A 16216-nucleotide genomic window follows, 5' to 3' on the forward strand; every position below is an offset into this window, starting at 1 on the left:
ACCCTATTAAATTAAGACTTTTCAGTGGTAACACACTAGGAGTGTGGCAGAGATGAATAACTGAGCAATGGAGGCATACGTAATTATAAATGAACAGGTCTTTAAAAGTAATCATAGATTTGATTGGAAACAAAATAATCTGATATAATTTGATATACACATTGGATTATATGCTTCTACATGTATCTATGTCAAAACATCCAAGTATACATCCAGTTCAGCAAGTAAGATATGAATAGGTAAATACAGAGACCTGGCTAAGGCCCCAATTCTGCAACAAGATCCACACATCACACAGACATATGTTGAAGTTAGGGTGACCAGATGTCCCGATTTTTGGGTCTTTTTCTTATATAGGCTCCTATTACTCCCCACCCCCGTCCCGATTTTTCACACTCGCTGTCTGGTCGCCCTAGTTGAAGTCAACAGAGTTTTGTTGGAGCATAGGTATCTACTAGTGCAGGACCATAGGGTGTACTTCACCTGTTAATATTGTCCATATGATATATAAGGGCAGGGCTTTGAAATGAATAATTGTTTGAGAAAACAGCATTATAGAGTAAGTGTCAAAGGGCCCAATCCTGAATTCCAGTGCTGGGTCTGACACTGATTATCATTTAACTTTTGGCAAGTCAAAAATCTCTATGCCTTAGTTTTACCATGTGTAAAATCGCACTACTAACAGTGACTCATTTAATCCTTATAAATCCTTGAAATTACTGTGTAGATATATTTTCATAATTAATACATAATCTTTATAGCACTTTTACAAATGATAAAGTGCCTTCAATTTTATTTTAAATTAATTCTTCATGATCATCCACATGGTTACTCATAAAAATAAATGACTGAGAAAAAAATTAATTTTGTCTTGTTCCTCACCACTGTAACAGCATAAATTTGACCTTATCACTTAATTTTTCCTTTTTAAAAGTGAAGTATTTTTTCTTTTTACAGTGTAGGTTTTGAAATTACAGAGTGTCTGTGATAGAAGAAAGACTTATTTATGATTGATGCAAAGTTGAAATCATCCATCACAGTTGTTTCATTTCCAGGGGGTTGGTAAGAAGACACTACATATGCACATAAAAAAGTTGACAGCGCTGATCAACATTTAACATTTATTCTTTATAAATGGAAGAGATTAAAGGCGAGATGTTCTCATTAAGGCTTCTGAATGCACCACATAAGGGTCTGTCAGCATTTCCATTATAAGCATCTATTTGTCAGGGCTGTGTAACTCATACTTCAGATCACTTTAGGTAATAATTTGCTTACATTGTCAACCCTATTATTATTTCTGAACAATTATCAAAATTGGTTGAGATATAGAGAACAGTAAAACAAGTATATGTGGCTGTTCATGCTACCCTACCAATGTGCCTGAACACTGACTTAAAGTTTAAATTGACACATTTCAGGCCTATTGGTCCTTAGTGGGGTTTTTAATTCATGAAAATTTTCCATCCTTTTTTGAGCTCCAAATCTGAGACAATTTTTTTTAATCTTGAGTTAAGATTTTGTTTTTGCCAAATTGTATCCTAAAATGAAAGCATCAGTCCTTAAAGTGGATCAAGCTCTTTCAGTGTACTAATTTCTTCCTGAAATTTCATTACGATAATATTTTGTCTGAGTAAGAAATGTTTCCTGAACCTGTGGTGAATGAAATCAGGGAGTGTAGAGCTAATTGGTTATTATTAATAATTTATGTTACAATTTAAGTGTACATGGTTCACATTATTTGGTAGCTAGTGTACTTGCCCTGATTTAAATGCACAACCAAAAGTAAGAGAACTAGGCAAAACAGAACATATAGGAATGGGTGTGTGACCACTACAGTTGCTATACTACATAGACTAGCTAGCTTTAAGAAGGGTTATTAAAGGAGGAGCTGGTATGTATTATACAGATAGAGCCTTGTAGTTCAGAGCAGGATCCCCAGTGGTTTGGGCCTATCTCTGTTTAAGAGTGAGGCTAAGGTAATGGATTTGCTTCCATTAGTTTCCCTGTAATCCAGGCCATAATGTTGTCACCGCCTCTAATGTTTATGGGCTCCATCATGTGAAGTGCTGAACCACTGCTGCAAGATGCTGAGCCCCTCCACTCCCCTCCTCTGCAACAGCCATCCAGGCAGTCAGCATCTCACAGGATCACGTTCCCGTGTCACTGTCAAGGCACCCGGGCCCCGTGTCCTGACAGAACAGAGCAGCTGCACCCGCAGGGGGACGGGAAGGACACTCTCACCGCCCCTGACCCCAAAACACTGGGGGCTGAATGGACCCTCTGCTATCAATCAGATGTCGAAAGAAGTCTGGAAACCACGCCCACAGCCTGTATCCCCGCCCACACACTCCGCCTCCTCCCTCTTCTCCCCCACCCGCTCGAACAGGACAGCTCCAACCAGTGGAAAAAGGAGGGAGGAGCCCGTTCTAAATCCCACCCTCTGTGCCATCCCATAGGCTAGCGTGACTGCTCGCCGCCTCAGGATTGGCTGACGCCGCAGCCAGGCAGGGACAGGCTGGGCGGGGTTGGCCCCTTACTTTCCCCCCTCGGCGCCAGGCAGCCCCCGAGGCTAGTAAGTCAGTGAGCGGAGGAGCGGTGGCATCTCGGGGCGAGGGTGCGGCGGACCCCGGAGCGCCGGCGCCGCTGGGCGGGAGGGGTGAGTCTGACTAACGGGCGTTCGGGCTGAGGGAACTTTTCTTGGCGGGGCTGGGAGACTTTGGCCGTTGGGACTGTTGGAACCGCCGGGTAACGGCAGCGTGGGGAGGTACCGGCGGCCTCCCGGCTCCCTCTAGTCCCGCGTCCGAGAGCTGTCAGGCGCTCCGTGCAGCGGAGTTCCCCTCTCTTCCCCGCCGCCGCGCCTGGGGCTGAGCTGTCACTGCCCGACGGGCTCCAGGGTGCGGATGCCTGGTGCTGCCGCTGCCCCGGCCTGGCGCCCTGGGCTGGCCGTGCTGGGGCGCCGTGACCCGAGGCGGCGGGGACGGTCCCCCGGCTCGAAGCCGGCAGCAGGGGTCGGTTTGCGGAGCCTGCCGACCCCGCCTCGCCTGGGTCATCACAGCGGCGAGGACTGACCTGATCGCTTGTGCCGGGCTTGGGGCCGCGTGTTCCCGGCGCCCTCGCAGCGGGAAGAGAGAGGGTCTCTGCCCCAAGGCGTTTGCTGGGGCGCGCCCGGGCAGCGCCTGGGGCTGGCGGGGCTGGGAGCGCAGCCCCCTGCTATGTGCCCGCACAGCGCGCCGAGAGGCAGCTAGGGACCCCTCCCGGACAGATGGGAAAGCGGAGGCACAGGCAGCCTAAGCCACTTGCCCATCGTCTCACAACCAAGGAGTCTGGCGGAGCGGCCTGCGCGTGTTTCGCTTTAGGAGAGGGCTTGTGGCGTGTGTGTGTATGTTGCCTTGTGGCACTTTGGTTATCAGCACTGGTGACTCTCTGATCTCTTGTTCACATCTTCACAGGTTGAGAGTCCCCGAGTCTCTTGGTCTCCTTTCACACAGAGATGGGGTCATGGGGAAGACCCGGAGAGATAAGGGGATGGGCTTGCTGAGACTGCTTATTCATAAATAGCTGTACATATCCATCTTGCTTCACAAAACGTAGAAAAGACAGCTTGTGCCTTGGAGTGCTTGCAGTCTGCTACAGACAAGACAAAGACGGCTGCTGCTATTTATCTCTTCTGTTACACTAGGATGAGTGTTTCAAATGTCACTTGTGATGTGCTGTTACTTGTAGAATTTCTGCTTCTTATGCTCAGTTATTAGTCTCTACTTCTTATGTCACTTCTGTTTGTGTTTTTGTTTAAGCATCTGTAATTATAACTTTTTATGGAAAGATTTAAAAACCAATTTAGTGCTGTGCTGGTTACATTAGTGAAAATTAATCTGCTTTCATTAATCTCTCCACTGCTTTTCCTTTTCTGCATTGATTTCAATCCACTCAGGCACGGGATGTGAAGGTAGCAGAAAGAGCTGTAGTTGTTAGGTAGTAGGTGGCTGGGTTTGCTGCTATGCAGATTTCCTTATCCAGTTGCTTGCATATTAAATTCAGGTAACTTAAATTTTGTGTTGTGTACTTAACATTTTTTTGAAAGGCAGAGATCAATGTCTATAGACTTTAAAAAAAAAAGTCTCTAACCCTGGAAACCACTGAACTTATCCCTCTTCTCATCTAATAGTATCTCTGCCTTGAAAAGCCTTTGGAAGGATTTTCCATTCAGAAGTGTCAGATGGCTGACTGCTATATTTTCACATATTTGGAGGGTTTGTGTGACTTCTCTGATTTGATACTAACTTTGGCAATTTAGATTGTTCACAGTGAAATGTTTTGGAAGTTAGTCCTTTGAGAAGAAGGAAATGGATGGGTAAAAGATGCAGGTGTCTGTGTAATGGCTACTTCTGAGTAGTCTTGATGGCTGCAAGTTCAGACTTCAAAATAGGAACAAACAAATGGTATATCAAAGAATATTTGTGAAGCAGACTGTGTTGTAACATTGGTAGTTATTTTAGTGAGATTTTACAAACATTGCTATTATAAAATAGGATGGTGGAAACTGACCCCTTTTGAAGGTTTTTCTTTTTACAGATTAGTGGTCTATTTTTGGGGTACAAACTGATTTTTAACAAATGAATACATTTGGAATATGCTTTAGTCCAGTGGTTCTCAATCTATTTACCATTGTGGGCTGCATATGCAGCTCTTTGTGTTATGTGCGTCACATCCATACAATATATATACTACCTGTGTGGAGTTGAGGGTGTCACATGGGCCAGAGCTGTGTGCCGATTGGGCTGCAAGTGGGTTGAGAAGCAGTGCTTTAGTCTGCTCTTCATAGAATATCTTTCCTCTAGCATATCAGGTTTAGTTCTCTATTGTTTTGCAAGTAAAATCTTTCTTCAATTTTGTTGCTTTGGCAATAGGGAATACCACTATAATGCTTGGTTTAATTTCCAGAGTGTTTTAATTCCTAAGATGAAATTTTATTAAGAGTAAAATACTTTAAGTGTAATTTGAGGGACACAATTTCTTTGTCTTAATTTCTTTGGCATACTTTCCTTCATTGTAAGAAAACACAGCATAAATCTTTCTTCCAAAATGAAGATTTTATTTTTGTGTTGTACCAAATTAAGATTTTATTTTGTGTGTGATACCAAAAATACAAGTCACAAGATAACAAGTTTTTAACAAAGCTTACGGCAATTTTGAACTATAGTGTTTTGTTGGCTGTATTTCTAAGTGTAGTAGTTCTTTTGATTTCAATATTGAGGTGCATTTTAATAGATAAAACTGTTAAAGGAATATCTTTTTTTTCCCTGTATTACGCTTTCACTGGTGGTGGTGATATATTTCTGGTCTGCCTGTTGGTTCCCCTCCCCCATTTCATTTGTTTCTATCAAGAGATTGTGCCACAGGAAGATTGACAAATAAGCAGGAACAGCTGGATACTTACTTCCTTAAGCCCCAATCTTGTAAAGACTTTTAAACACATGCTTAACTTTACTAACAGTGTATAAAGTTAAGCAGCGCATGTGCTTAAGTTGTTGTAAGATCAGGGACTTATGCCAACGTCTTGTTTGAACTGTGCTTAGCACAATGGGACTGGCCAGAACCCATGACTGGGGTGGCCCCCTCATGGTACTGCAATACAAATTATTAATAATAGAACTGTTTTTGTGTACAAAATTGAACGGTATTGTTGTGATATGTGCATGCCTTGGACATGTTCCTTTCAGGCAGGTGATAACAGATGCTTATGTCTCTGTCTGGTCATTTTTGTGTTGTCTGCCTCACAACGAAAGGTTATTTGGATACTGAGCCAGGTGCCAGTCAAAAGGTTGCAAAATCTGCAAGAGAATCTACAGGAAGAAAGAAAACAATAGAGGGGTGGGGAGTGACAGCCTGCTTATGAATGAAGTCAAAGGATGGGATTTGTATATATTGGGAGATAAGCTAACAGCATGCCTGCCTTGTGAAAGGAGAATCACAGCCTAGCATGTCTATAAAATGCTGCAAGACCTTTGGGTGAGCATTACTCTACTCTACAAGACACCAAAGTATCTAGTTAATTAAGTCTAGGTCCTAGAATGTGTGTTAGGACTTCGTTTTATATGTAAACATTTGTTTTCAGTGCTACTACTTGCTATTACTTGAATCTCTATGCTTTGTTAAATAAACTTATACTTGGTTTCAATATAAATATATCTAAGTTCCGTGTGTTAAGTGGAGAGAGAATCTGAGGTGGAACTGGTAAATTGGGGCGCCCTGTTTCTTTAGAAGCAGCAAATTGGTTAATACTGTGGGTATAATAACATAGGTCTTCCCCATGTTAAGTGGAACAGAGGCTGGACACTGAGCCCTTCGAGCATCTCCTTTGAGGGTTGGAGTGTACATATTGCTAACCTGTAGAGTAACAGTGGGGCTGGTGAGGCCTAGAGAGAAGTGCTTGTGTTGCCTGTGGCCATTGGATTTGGGGATATGACCCACGGAAGGCACAAAGCTTCCTCATGCTAAGGTTATGTGGTAGTGAGGTGCCTCTCAATCATGGGTACCCTGGGAAGCATTTTTACAATGTTGGTTAATGGGTTAGGAGAGAGCTTAGTGTTTCCCTTGATTTGCTAGCACATGTTAAAATTTTAGCTGTGTTGTACACACTATTAGAGAGAGGAGGTGGGGGCAAAAAACCTAACTGGTTTCAAGACTGACCTTGATAAGTTTAAGGAGGGGATCGTATAACCAGACTCCCTACAATGGCATGTAACTGATCTGCAACTGCTAGTAGCAAATATCTCCAGTGGCCAGTGATGGAACAATAAATAGAGAGGGATTTGAGTTACTACAGACAGTTTTTTCCCCAGGTGTCTGGCTGCTGGGTCTTGCTCATGAGCTCACTGTGTAACTGATCACCATATTTGGGCTTGGGAAGGAATTTCCCCTGAGTCAGATTACATATGTAAGAACGGCCATACTGGATCAGACCAAAGGTCTGTCTAGCCCAGTATCCTTTTTTCTGACAGTGGCCAATGCTAGGTGCCCCAGACGGAATGAACAGAACAGGTAATCATCAAGTGATCCATCCCCTGTTGCCCATTCCCAGCTTCTGGCAAACAGAGGCTAGGGACACCATCACTGCCCATTCTGGCTAATAGCCATTGATGGACCTATCCTCCATGAATTTATCTAGTTCTTTTTGGAACCCTGTTATAGTCTTGTTATAGTTTGGCAGAGACCCTGGGAGTTTTTCACTTTCCTCTGCAGCCAGGGTCACTTGCAGGTTTAAACTAGTGTAACTTGAAGTCTTTAAATCATGATTTGAGGATTTGAATAACTCAGCCAGAAGTTTTTGGTCTATTACAGGAGTGGGTGGATGGGATTCTGTGGCCTGCAATGTACAGGGGCTCGGAGTGGATGATGATGATGGTCTCTTCTGGCCTTAAAGTCCTGTGAGTCTCGCCAACAGAAGTTGGTCCAATAAAAGATGTTACCTCATCCATCTTGTTGTCTCTCTAATATCCTGGGACCGACAAGGCTGCAACAACATTGTCTGCACAATGATTTTACTTTTGTACTAGGCCTGATCTACACCTAAAACTTAGGTGAATTCTTCCATCAACCTAGCTATTGCCTCTCAGAGAGATGGATTACCTACGTGAACGGGAAAAACACCATAAATTGCAGGAAGCATCTACATTAGAGCACTGTAGCTATGCAGCTGTAGTGTAGACATGGTGGTTAACCCATGGTAAAAATGCACCTTTTTTCCTAGTTAAGATGAGGCCTAAATGAATAGAATATGTTTACTAATTATGCCTCCCATAATAGCAGATGCATAGTTTTGAGGAATTCGCATGAATTATAACAGGGAAAAACCAATTTTAAAGCAGAGTTTTTCTTTAAAAGTTAAGGTATTGGGAGCACACTTGATACTTGAGCTTTTAAAATGAAATCTACATTTTTTAATTGAAACTTGAATGTTAAGATTGCTGGATGTATTAAGTATACTAGAACTCGGGCACCTATCAGAATTACACTAGACACTCTAGAAAAACATGCTCTTGCAAAGACACTGCTCTTGTTCTGGACAACTTAAATTAATTGATCAGCTGACAATCATTAATGGATTGATCCCAAAGTCTTTATACAAGGTAACACCCACTGGAGTCAATGTGGAATTTTGTCAATCTCGGGGCCACAAGATTGTGCCCAAAATATGTTGTTTATGTGCTGTGGGAGTTTATGCAGGTAATGTGTGAATCACTGTGCTCTGGAGGGAGTATAATTCAAAGATTGGCATTAGTTGTCAAGCATTCTATCTTCCAGAAGTAATATGCATAAAGTTTAAACAAGATATTCTCAAATTGTATCGATATGAAGTACCATGATATAATCATATAATTATACTTTATACTACTTTAAACAAGATAAAGTACAATTATACTACTTTATTTATAATTTTATAAATTTATTTATTTATAAAGTACAATTATACTACTTTAAACAAGATAAAGACAATTATACTTTAAACAAGATACTCTCAAACTGTATCGATATGAAGTACCATGATATAATCATATAATTATACTTTATACTAATCTTGATACTGTACATGCTGCTTCTAACATTTTATTGGAATCTAGAAGGCAGGGTCCAAATTGTAATCTCTTCTGTTTTTACCCATTAAATTTGGAAAACTGGCTCAACCAATGAGTATAAAGTAATTTACAATGGTGTAAGTGATATTATATAAAAGACTGTTTCCAATGCATGATGAGGATGTGGGTGAAAAGCAAATCTGACTTGATTCTCCTGGTGTTGTGTATTGGAAAACTATTTCTTAGAGATAGTATCAGATTACAATATGCTAACTGCTCAGCTAAATTGTGGGTTTTGACTTGTTAATGCCATTGCACTTATTTATTATTAGTATTATAGTGGTGTCCAGAGGCCATAATTAAAATCAGGGCTCCCTCGTGCTCAGTGATGTATAATCATATGTAAAAGACTACGAACTGTTTTAAGCAGGGACTGCCAAAATAATCAAGATGTAACTGGTGACTCTAGACCAGCATTGTAGAATGACAATGATTGGGTAGTCATCTGTTTTTTAAACCTCATAATCCACTGTTTTTGCCTTAATTTATATAATATCAGAAAGATTCTTTTTAAAGCTTACATCCTTTTTTTCCCTAGGCAAGGATGTGGAGACATGTGTAAAGCCATTTTTAAGACTTCAGTAAAGGGTAACAGGTATGCACTGGCTGTTTGTGGGGAAACTAACTTAAATGTTTATCAGTATAATGACTTAGTCTGGACTTCAGTGATATTAAAATTTAAGCTCTGTATTTTACCTGCTTTTTTTATTTTCTTCCAAGATCTTTGTATGGAATTTTCTTTGAATACAGCTTTGTTTTTGTATAGTATGTGTGAATGCGTAGTGTTCTCTTGTACGGATGATTGGAGTCTGTCTTTTCCTTGGTGGCCTGCAAAGGATGTTTCTAAACTGGTTTAGTGAAATTGGCACAACTTTTGTGTGTAGACTGTTTTACTTTAGAAATATTAGGGCTGTCATCTCTGGTCTTTCCTGGTTTTGCTGGAGTGAGAGCCCCTCTGCGAAAGGCTCTTATGGAAGTTTATTTTGAGCTGTCACCTGAATTGAAGGAGTGGAATGCTGATTCATTTAAAAAACAAAAACAAACCTCCTTTCTACAGGTATTAGGTATTGGAACTAAAGAGACATTGACAAACTATCCCCATATAGCATTTTTTTAACTGTCTCATTAACAATTCCTTGCTTCTCAAGTGCTTCAATTTCTTGTGATATCGTTATTTGGCTAATGCTCAGGTTGACCATAGCCTTACAATCTGAACAAGATTTAAATTTCTTATTAAAATGAAAGTAAGCGGAGGAGCATCCTCCCCCACCTCTTTAGGCTTTCTTTATACATAATAAACAAGTGAGAGGGCATAAGATCAATTTTTCCCATTTGATGGTGACTTTATTAAATGTGATCAATTTATTGGTGACTTTATTAAATGGGACTTATTTATGGAAGTTAGTCTTCATTGTGTAGGCACTTGTAAAGGTACTGTAAGCAACTTTATGGGTTTCTCTTACATTATTCCATTTGATGTCTTTGTTGACAAGTCAAGGTATGATTAAAAATTGCAGAATATAAACACACAAGGGCAAATCTTCAACTGGTATCAAGTGTCATAGCTTCATTGATGTCAGTAGAACTATGACAACATACACCAGCTGAGGCTCTGCCCCATCTGATGGAGTTTCACTAGTATCAAGCTAGAACTAGCTGCTGGCTGATACCTTGTCACAAGGTGACACTAGCCCTTTAAGAGGGAAGAGACCTGTGTACTTGTGACTGGTCAGAGGACCCCTTGTTAGGCTTAAAGTAGGGGTGGGCTAACTTTTTGGCCCAAGGGCCACATCTGGGTATGGAAATTGTATGGCGGGCCATGAATGCTCACAAAATTGGGGGTTGGGATGTGGGGGGGAGGGCTCTGGGGTGGGGCCAGAAATGAGGAGTTCAGAGTGTGGGAGGGGGCTCCGCGGACTGGGGAAGGGGGTTGGGGTCTGGGGGGGGGGTGTGAGGGCTCCATCTGGGCATGTGGGCTATGGCGTGGGGCTGGGGATGAGGGGTTGGGGGTGCAGAAGGATGCTCTGGGCTGGGACCGAGGGGCTCGGAGGGCAGGAGGGGGATCAGGGCTAGGGCAGAGGGTTGGGGCACAGGAGGGGGGTCAGGGGCACAGGCTCTGGGTGGTGCTTACTTCAAGCAGCTCCCAGACGCAGCGGCATGTCCCCCCTCCTACTCGTATGCGGAGGCACGGCCAGGCAACTCTGTGCGCTGCCCCGTCTGCAGGCGCTGCCCTTGCAGCTCCTTTTGGCTGCAGTTCCCAGCCAATGGGAGCTGCGGGTGCAGCACTTGGGGCTGGGGCAGCATGCAGAGCTCCCTGGTTGCCCCTACGCTTAGGAGCCGGAGCGGGGACATGCCCCTGCTTCCCGGAGCTGAGCGGGGCAAGCCCCGGATCCCGCTCCCTGGTGGGAGTTCGAGGGCCGGATTAAAACGTCTGAAGGCCTGGATGTGGCCCCTGAGCCATAGATTGCCCACCCCTGGCTTAAAGGAAGGCACCTGGGCCTTGAGAGAGGAAGATTAGAACGTCAGAGTTGTCTGAGACCTGGAAAGTTGGGGTCAAGTATGTGAGGTGCAGGAGAGAGCTGCCTGAGACTCAGACAGGAAGCAGCAAGAAAGGTGTTCCCTAAGACTGAACTTCAGGAGACCCAGTAGAGGGAACTAGCACAAAGTTTTTGGAGGGAACTGATCAAAGCTGGGGATGCTTGATGGGCAGTGGGCCCTAGGAAAAAGGGGTCTATCCAGCTTGGACAGGGGAAAGCAACCAGAATTAAAGTTTATTGTGTAAGGGTGGATCTTTGCTGCAGAAATTGCAGCTTTTCCGTCACTTTCTACCAATTTGGCAAGATTTCTGAATGGTAAGTTCTCTTTGTTTGACAGCATTAAATATTGTTTTCCCAATACCAGATAGGGATGACAGTTGCATTCTGTTAATGCATGTACAGCTAGAAGCATTTTGCAGAAATCAGGTGGCATGTCTGAGGTGACACTTGTCAGTTGAGCTGGGAATGGTGCCTGTTTCAATCCACATGTTATCTGTGTGTTTTGGAAAGTAGTGAGCAGCCAGGACCAAAACATGTGTACCAGGTGATCTAACTACTATGGTTCCTTTGACAGCAAGAGGCCCAAAAGCATGTTGGCACAGATAGCATGCAGAAGCTTCTTTGTGTCTGCTTCCTCCTCAGTATTGTACAAGTCTTAAGCTTCTTCAGAACCTCTACTGGTAATGGACTTTGCTATTTCGACACAAGAAAAGCCTCCAACAAGTGAATTATACAAGTGCTTGTTAGATGCTACCTTTAGCAACATTTGCCATGGAGACACAGGCACTGGTGTTCACCAATCACCTGGCATATCTTACATTCAGCCTTAGAGCTGCCTGGCGCTGTCTTGCAGTTTTCAGAGTTTGACAGATATGACAACAATAAAACTTTTGATTACGGAATTAGCTTTGTCAAATCCTTTTAGGACCTGCCTCAAGTACTCCGCAGCCAACTCCTCAAATGTGAGGAATTAAGTCTCCAGTCATCATTTGTATGACTGCCATGGCATCTCTGATGTACACTGTGGTTTCTTTGTTGCATGCTGGTAGCTCATGGATTATTTCAGCTTGAGCTTCCAGCTAATACCCTAATTCAGCCTTGTCTATTCTTATTGATCCATCAGCATGGAAGAGGGACATAGGCACAAGTCCTATTGGGTAACTAAGAATAGTTGCCTTTGAAGCATCTGTTCTGCATCTTGCAATTTCTGGACTGATAGCTTCTGGTGGTTGTCTTCTGTGAAATCGACTTGGCTGTGTCAGCAGATGTTTTGATGCCAGATTTCTTGACGACTGAGGAAGCTGTGTCCCCCATCAGAATCAAGTGCACCTCTCTCAAATCTCTCCATTTTGTTTTTTACCAACATCTGCTATTTTCAGTTGAGACTCTTGTAGATCTGATGTCACATGCAGTCCAGTGAATACGTTGATAAGAACCTCTGGATGTGACTCAGGGTGAGATGAATTTGTCATATTGTTGATGTGGTTGGTAAGAGCAGTAACCTGCACTTCATCCCTCTTCTGTGCAGAGGCAAGAACTTGTTTGTGGACTTTGTCTTCATTACTTCTTGGGACATTTCTTTCTTTCATAGCTTTTGAATATTCATAATATGAAGCTGTGTAGTGTCATCTTTGACACTAATACTGATCTGTGCATAAGAGTCATTCTAAAATTAGGTTTTTAATTCAGTATTTCAAAGACTAGTACTGCAGACATAGGCAAGTACAAATTAAAATGTTCTACCAGGCAGACTAGATGCTACATTTGTACGTACAACAACTTATTAATGGAAGAGCATTACATTAAGAATTCATATACATTTGTAACTACCCATTATGCAGAACAAACTATGGGCACGCAGTGTTCTACTACTGTTGCACAACCTTCAGCATGAGACTAATCTGGTCAGCAAATTTCAACTGAATATATAGAAAATTATTATAGTCTTATGAGATACTTTTGACAATTAAGAATATGTGATGTGAAAACACTTCATATTAGTGTATCACAAAAATTGCCATTTTTGCCACGTGCTAACCACCTTGATCATTTCTGGAAAAAATACTTGCCCATGCAAAACCAATAAAAATCTTAACACATTGTAGTTTTGGTAGCTTTGACCAATAAATGACACATTAAGGTGTTGAAATTAACTTAAACTGTAAGAATTGTAATCATAGCCATGTTGCAGTATTTCTGGAACTGTGCAAAAAAAAGACACTTTCTCATTTTGGGTACCATTGTTTCACCTCACCTACCGGCTTATAGCACCACTTGACAGCTCCACATCCAACCTGATCAAAATGTGTATAAAATAAACTCTCAAATGATATGATGTGGGTGTGTGTTAGGGTGTGCACATTACACTCCAGAAATATCTCCCTTTTTGGAGAATTGCCTCATGCCTAATCGGCCTGGTTTTTGTTGTTTTTTTTTTAAGTCACACACAAACTAGTGCATCTACTGCACAACATTAAAAACCAGTGAAATATTCTGGGTGTACTCTGTCAATTATGGTAAACTTTCGGTTCATGTCATGTTAATGTCCTGGATGCTGCTTTACTAGAACTGAATTTTTTCTTGCATTTTTTAAATCTACTGTGCAGTATCTGCCCTAATTGGAATTGCAGTCAGAACCAAAGACATAAAAAATAGTAGGCAGGCTTAAAGTCTGGTAAAGTTGCTGTGTTTAGTTTTGGTCTTTGACAGGCATTTCTTTGCATTCATCACCATGTTAACTAGTGAGCACTTGATTGCCTGAGGCATTACAACTGGAAAGAGTGACCAAAAATATAGTATGTCTTGGATTGCAAATGAATATTACAAGGAAGCAAGTGTTAACATCTGGGACGCAGCCTATCGTAGTCATCATAGTAGTGGCAAGGAATAGGTGAATGTACTTCACCATGCCTAATGATGGGTTCTGTTTCAGTGACTTTCTGTGCAGGTATTTTTGTGACTTTAAGATTACTGGGAGTAGAATTGGGTTGTTTGTCAAGTTAGTGACCTATCCATGACTTTTACTATATAGCTCTAACTAAAACTCTAGGTGGGGGGGCCACGGGTGCTCGGGGGCACTGGTGCTGGGGGGTGGGCAGGTGGGAAGGGCTGGCAGGCTCTCTACTCACCTCTGTGTGTCCCTGCATCTTCTAGGCAGCAGAGGTGCCGGGGGCTCTGTGTGCTGCTCCCACCGCAAGTGCTGGCTACGCAGCTCCCATTGGCCGGGAACCACAGCACATGGAGCCCCCTGGCCCCTCTGCCTCAGAGTTGCAGGGAGATGCCAGTGGGAGCTGGGGAGCCCCCCACCTCGAGGTAAGCACCACCCTAGCCCTGAGCCCAGCACTGGCTGCTGCAGAAATCAGAGGTCATGGACAGTCACGGAATCTGTGACCTCTGTGACAGACTTGCAGCCTTACTCATAGTAACAGTCTATCAAAGGTGGAGCCACCAAGATAGCATGTGAAAAGTAGACAATCTCTTAATCCTATTACATTTTATGGATTGAGACGGTGAGTGGAGGCTCAAATAGGTACTACAAAAAGAGGAAACTAAATGGCCACTGTTGTGGAGGATATGACCTAGCGAGAGGAAGATTGAAAGTTGGTTATCTCTCAAGAAGACATTTTCCTCCCTATTTGACCCCCTGAAAAAATACTGCATGGAAAGCATGGCAGAGAAATTAAAATAAAAGTAATACTGGCTAAACAGCTACGCTAGTGAAGGCATTTTTATATATGCTTATTAGCTTCCTTTGTTTTTTGTGGACGTACATTCATTCTGTATAAGAGGTAAGTTGGCTTTTTTTTCTTTAAAGCTAGAAGTTAACCTTTCAATTAAAACAGCACAGTATGGTTTGAAGCACTGCACAAATACTAATTAATTCACTTCAATGCTAAAACCATGCTGTCTCTTATGGCTTCCTGTTGTTTGCACTGGATAAATGTTTGTGCTTCACCAAGGCATTAACTTCATCCAGATGATGGATTGTGTATAAAAAACAGCTTCACCTTGTAAAAAATTAATAGTGGCACTTAAGATGATTACACGAAACAGGAAGCCTTTAGGGAATCTTACTAAAAGTCCCATTTTAACACAAAATCACTTAATTGCTTTTCTTTTATTTCAAAATATGGTAAGTCGAAACTATAATTTCCCTACTGGAGAATTTCACTTACAGCAATAGTATAAAATCCCTTAAACCTAACAAGTATTCTGTAATTAATTTATTTAAAAAATTTGCACTATTAAAATAACTTAAAGCCATTTTGAGTAACACACACAGTATAGAATTAAATGAAACTCTAACTCCGATGTCACAGTAATACAAAAAAAACCCCCCCACTTTCTTCATTTTGACTTCTTTTGTTTTCAGTTTCAAAAGAGTACTGGTAGAGTATTATTTGGCATTCAAAACTTTAAAAGTTAGCTTAGCTTTTTAGTTTTAAACTGACCTAATAAAACATGGTTTTGAAATACTTCCAATATAAGGAAACTGTTGGAGTATTTCAGATTTTAATTCTATTTTAATATGCAAATTATCTCTTCTGGACATGTGGAGAAGAAAGGAGATTTGAATTATTGAAGAGCTACAGATATTTTCAAACATCAGTGAATCTCAGAAGGCACAATGGTTATGCTTTATTAATATAGACCTTGGGATGTGGAAGTGTCTCTTGTTAAAGTAGTTTTTGTTTTGTTGGGTTTTTTTGTATACAAACGAGAACTTTTCTAGTAACTACTTCTTAGAAACACTTCCTTCTTAGTGGTAATTTAACAGAAAGCGACAATACAGTCGACATCAAGGGAGAAAATGGGTCATATGATTAGGTTGCAACATCAATCATTCTGAGCTGGGATTAGGGATTTGAGAGGTGTGGAGTGGGAGAGAGGATGTGAGGTCGAGAAATAGATAATGGGTCATCCTTCCGCTCTTAGTACTTAAGCACAAGACTGAAAGTTAGGCACTTCACCAGTCCTTGCAGTAGTTTGGGAGTACACACTAGTGATGAGATAATTTAGAATCTGCCCTACCATTTAGGT

The 16216-nt window shown here is 41.9% G+C and overlaps 1 protein-coding gene across 8 annotated transcripts in view; it reads left to right on the forward strand.

The window, feature by feature from the left end:
* The first annotated feature begins 2512 nt into the window (after positions 1 to 2512).
* Positions 2513 to 16216, forward strand: part of FAM126A (family with sequence similarity 126 member A) — an 84429-nt gene continuing 70725 nt past the window's right edge. For 6 of the 8 annotated variants that reach the window (XM_043541066.1, XM_043541068.1, XM_037890548.2 and 3 more), the window contains exon 1: positions 2548 to 2659. The gene's annotated coding sequence lies outside the window, so the exon portion shown is untranslated. Of the gene's footprint in view, positions 2660 to 9177; positions 9235 to 16216 lie in introns of all 8 variants that reach the window. The other 2 variants (XM_043541072.1, XM_043541071.1) reach the window with 2 other exon arrangements.

This window comes from Chelonia mydas, chromosome 2 (genome assembly GCF_015237465.2).
Source record: "Chelonia mydas isolate rCheMyd1 chromosome 2, rCheMyd1.pri.v2, whole genome shotgun sequence".
Classification (NCBI taxonomy): domain Eukaryota; kingdom Metazoa; phylum Chordata; order Testudines; family Cheloniidae; genus Chelonia; species Chelonia mydas.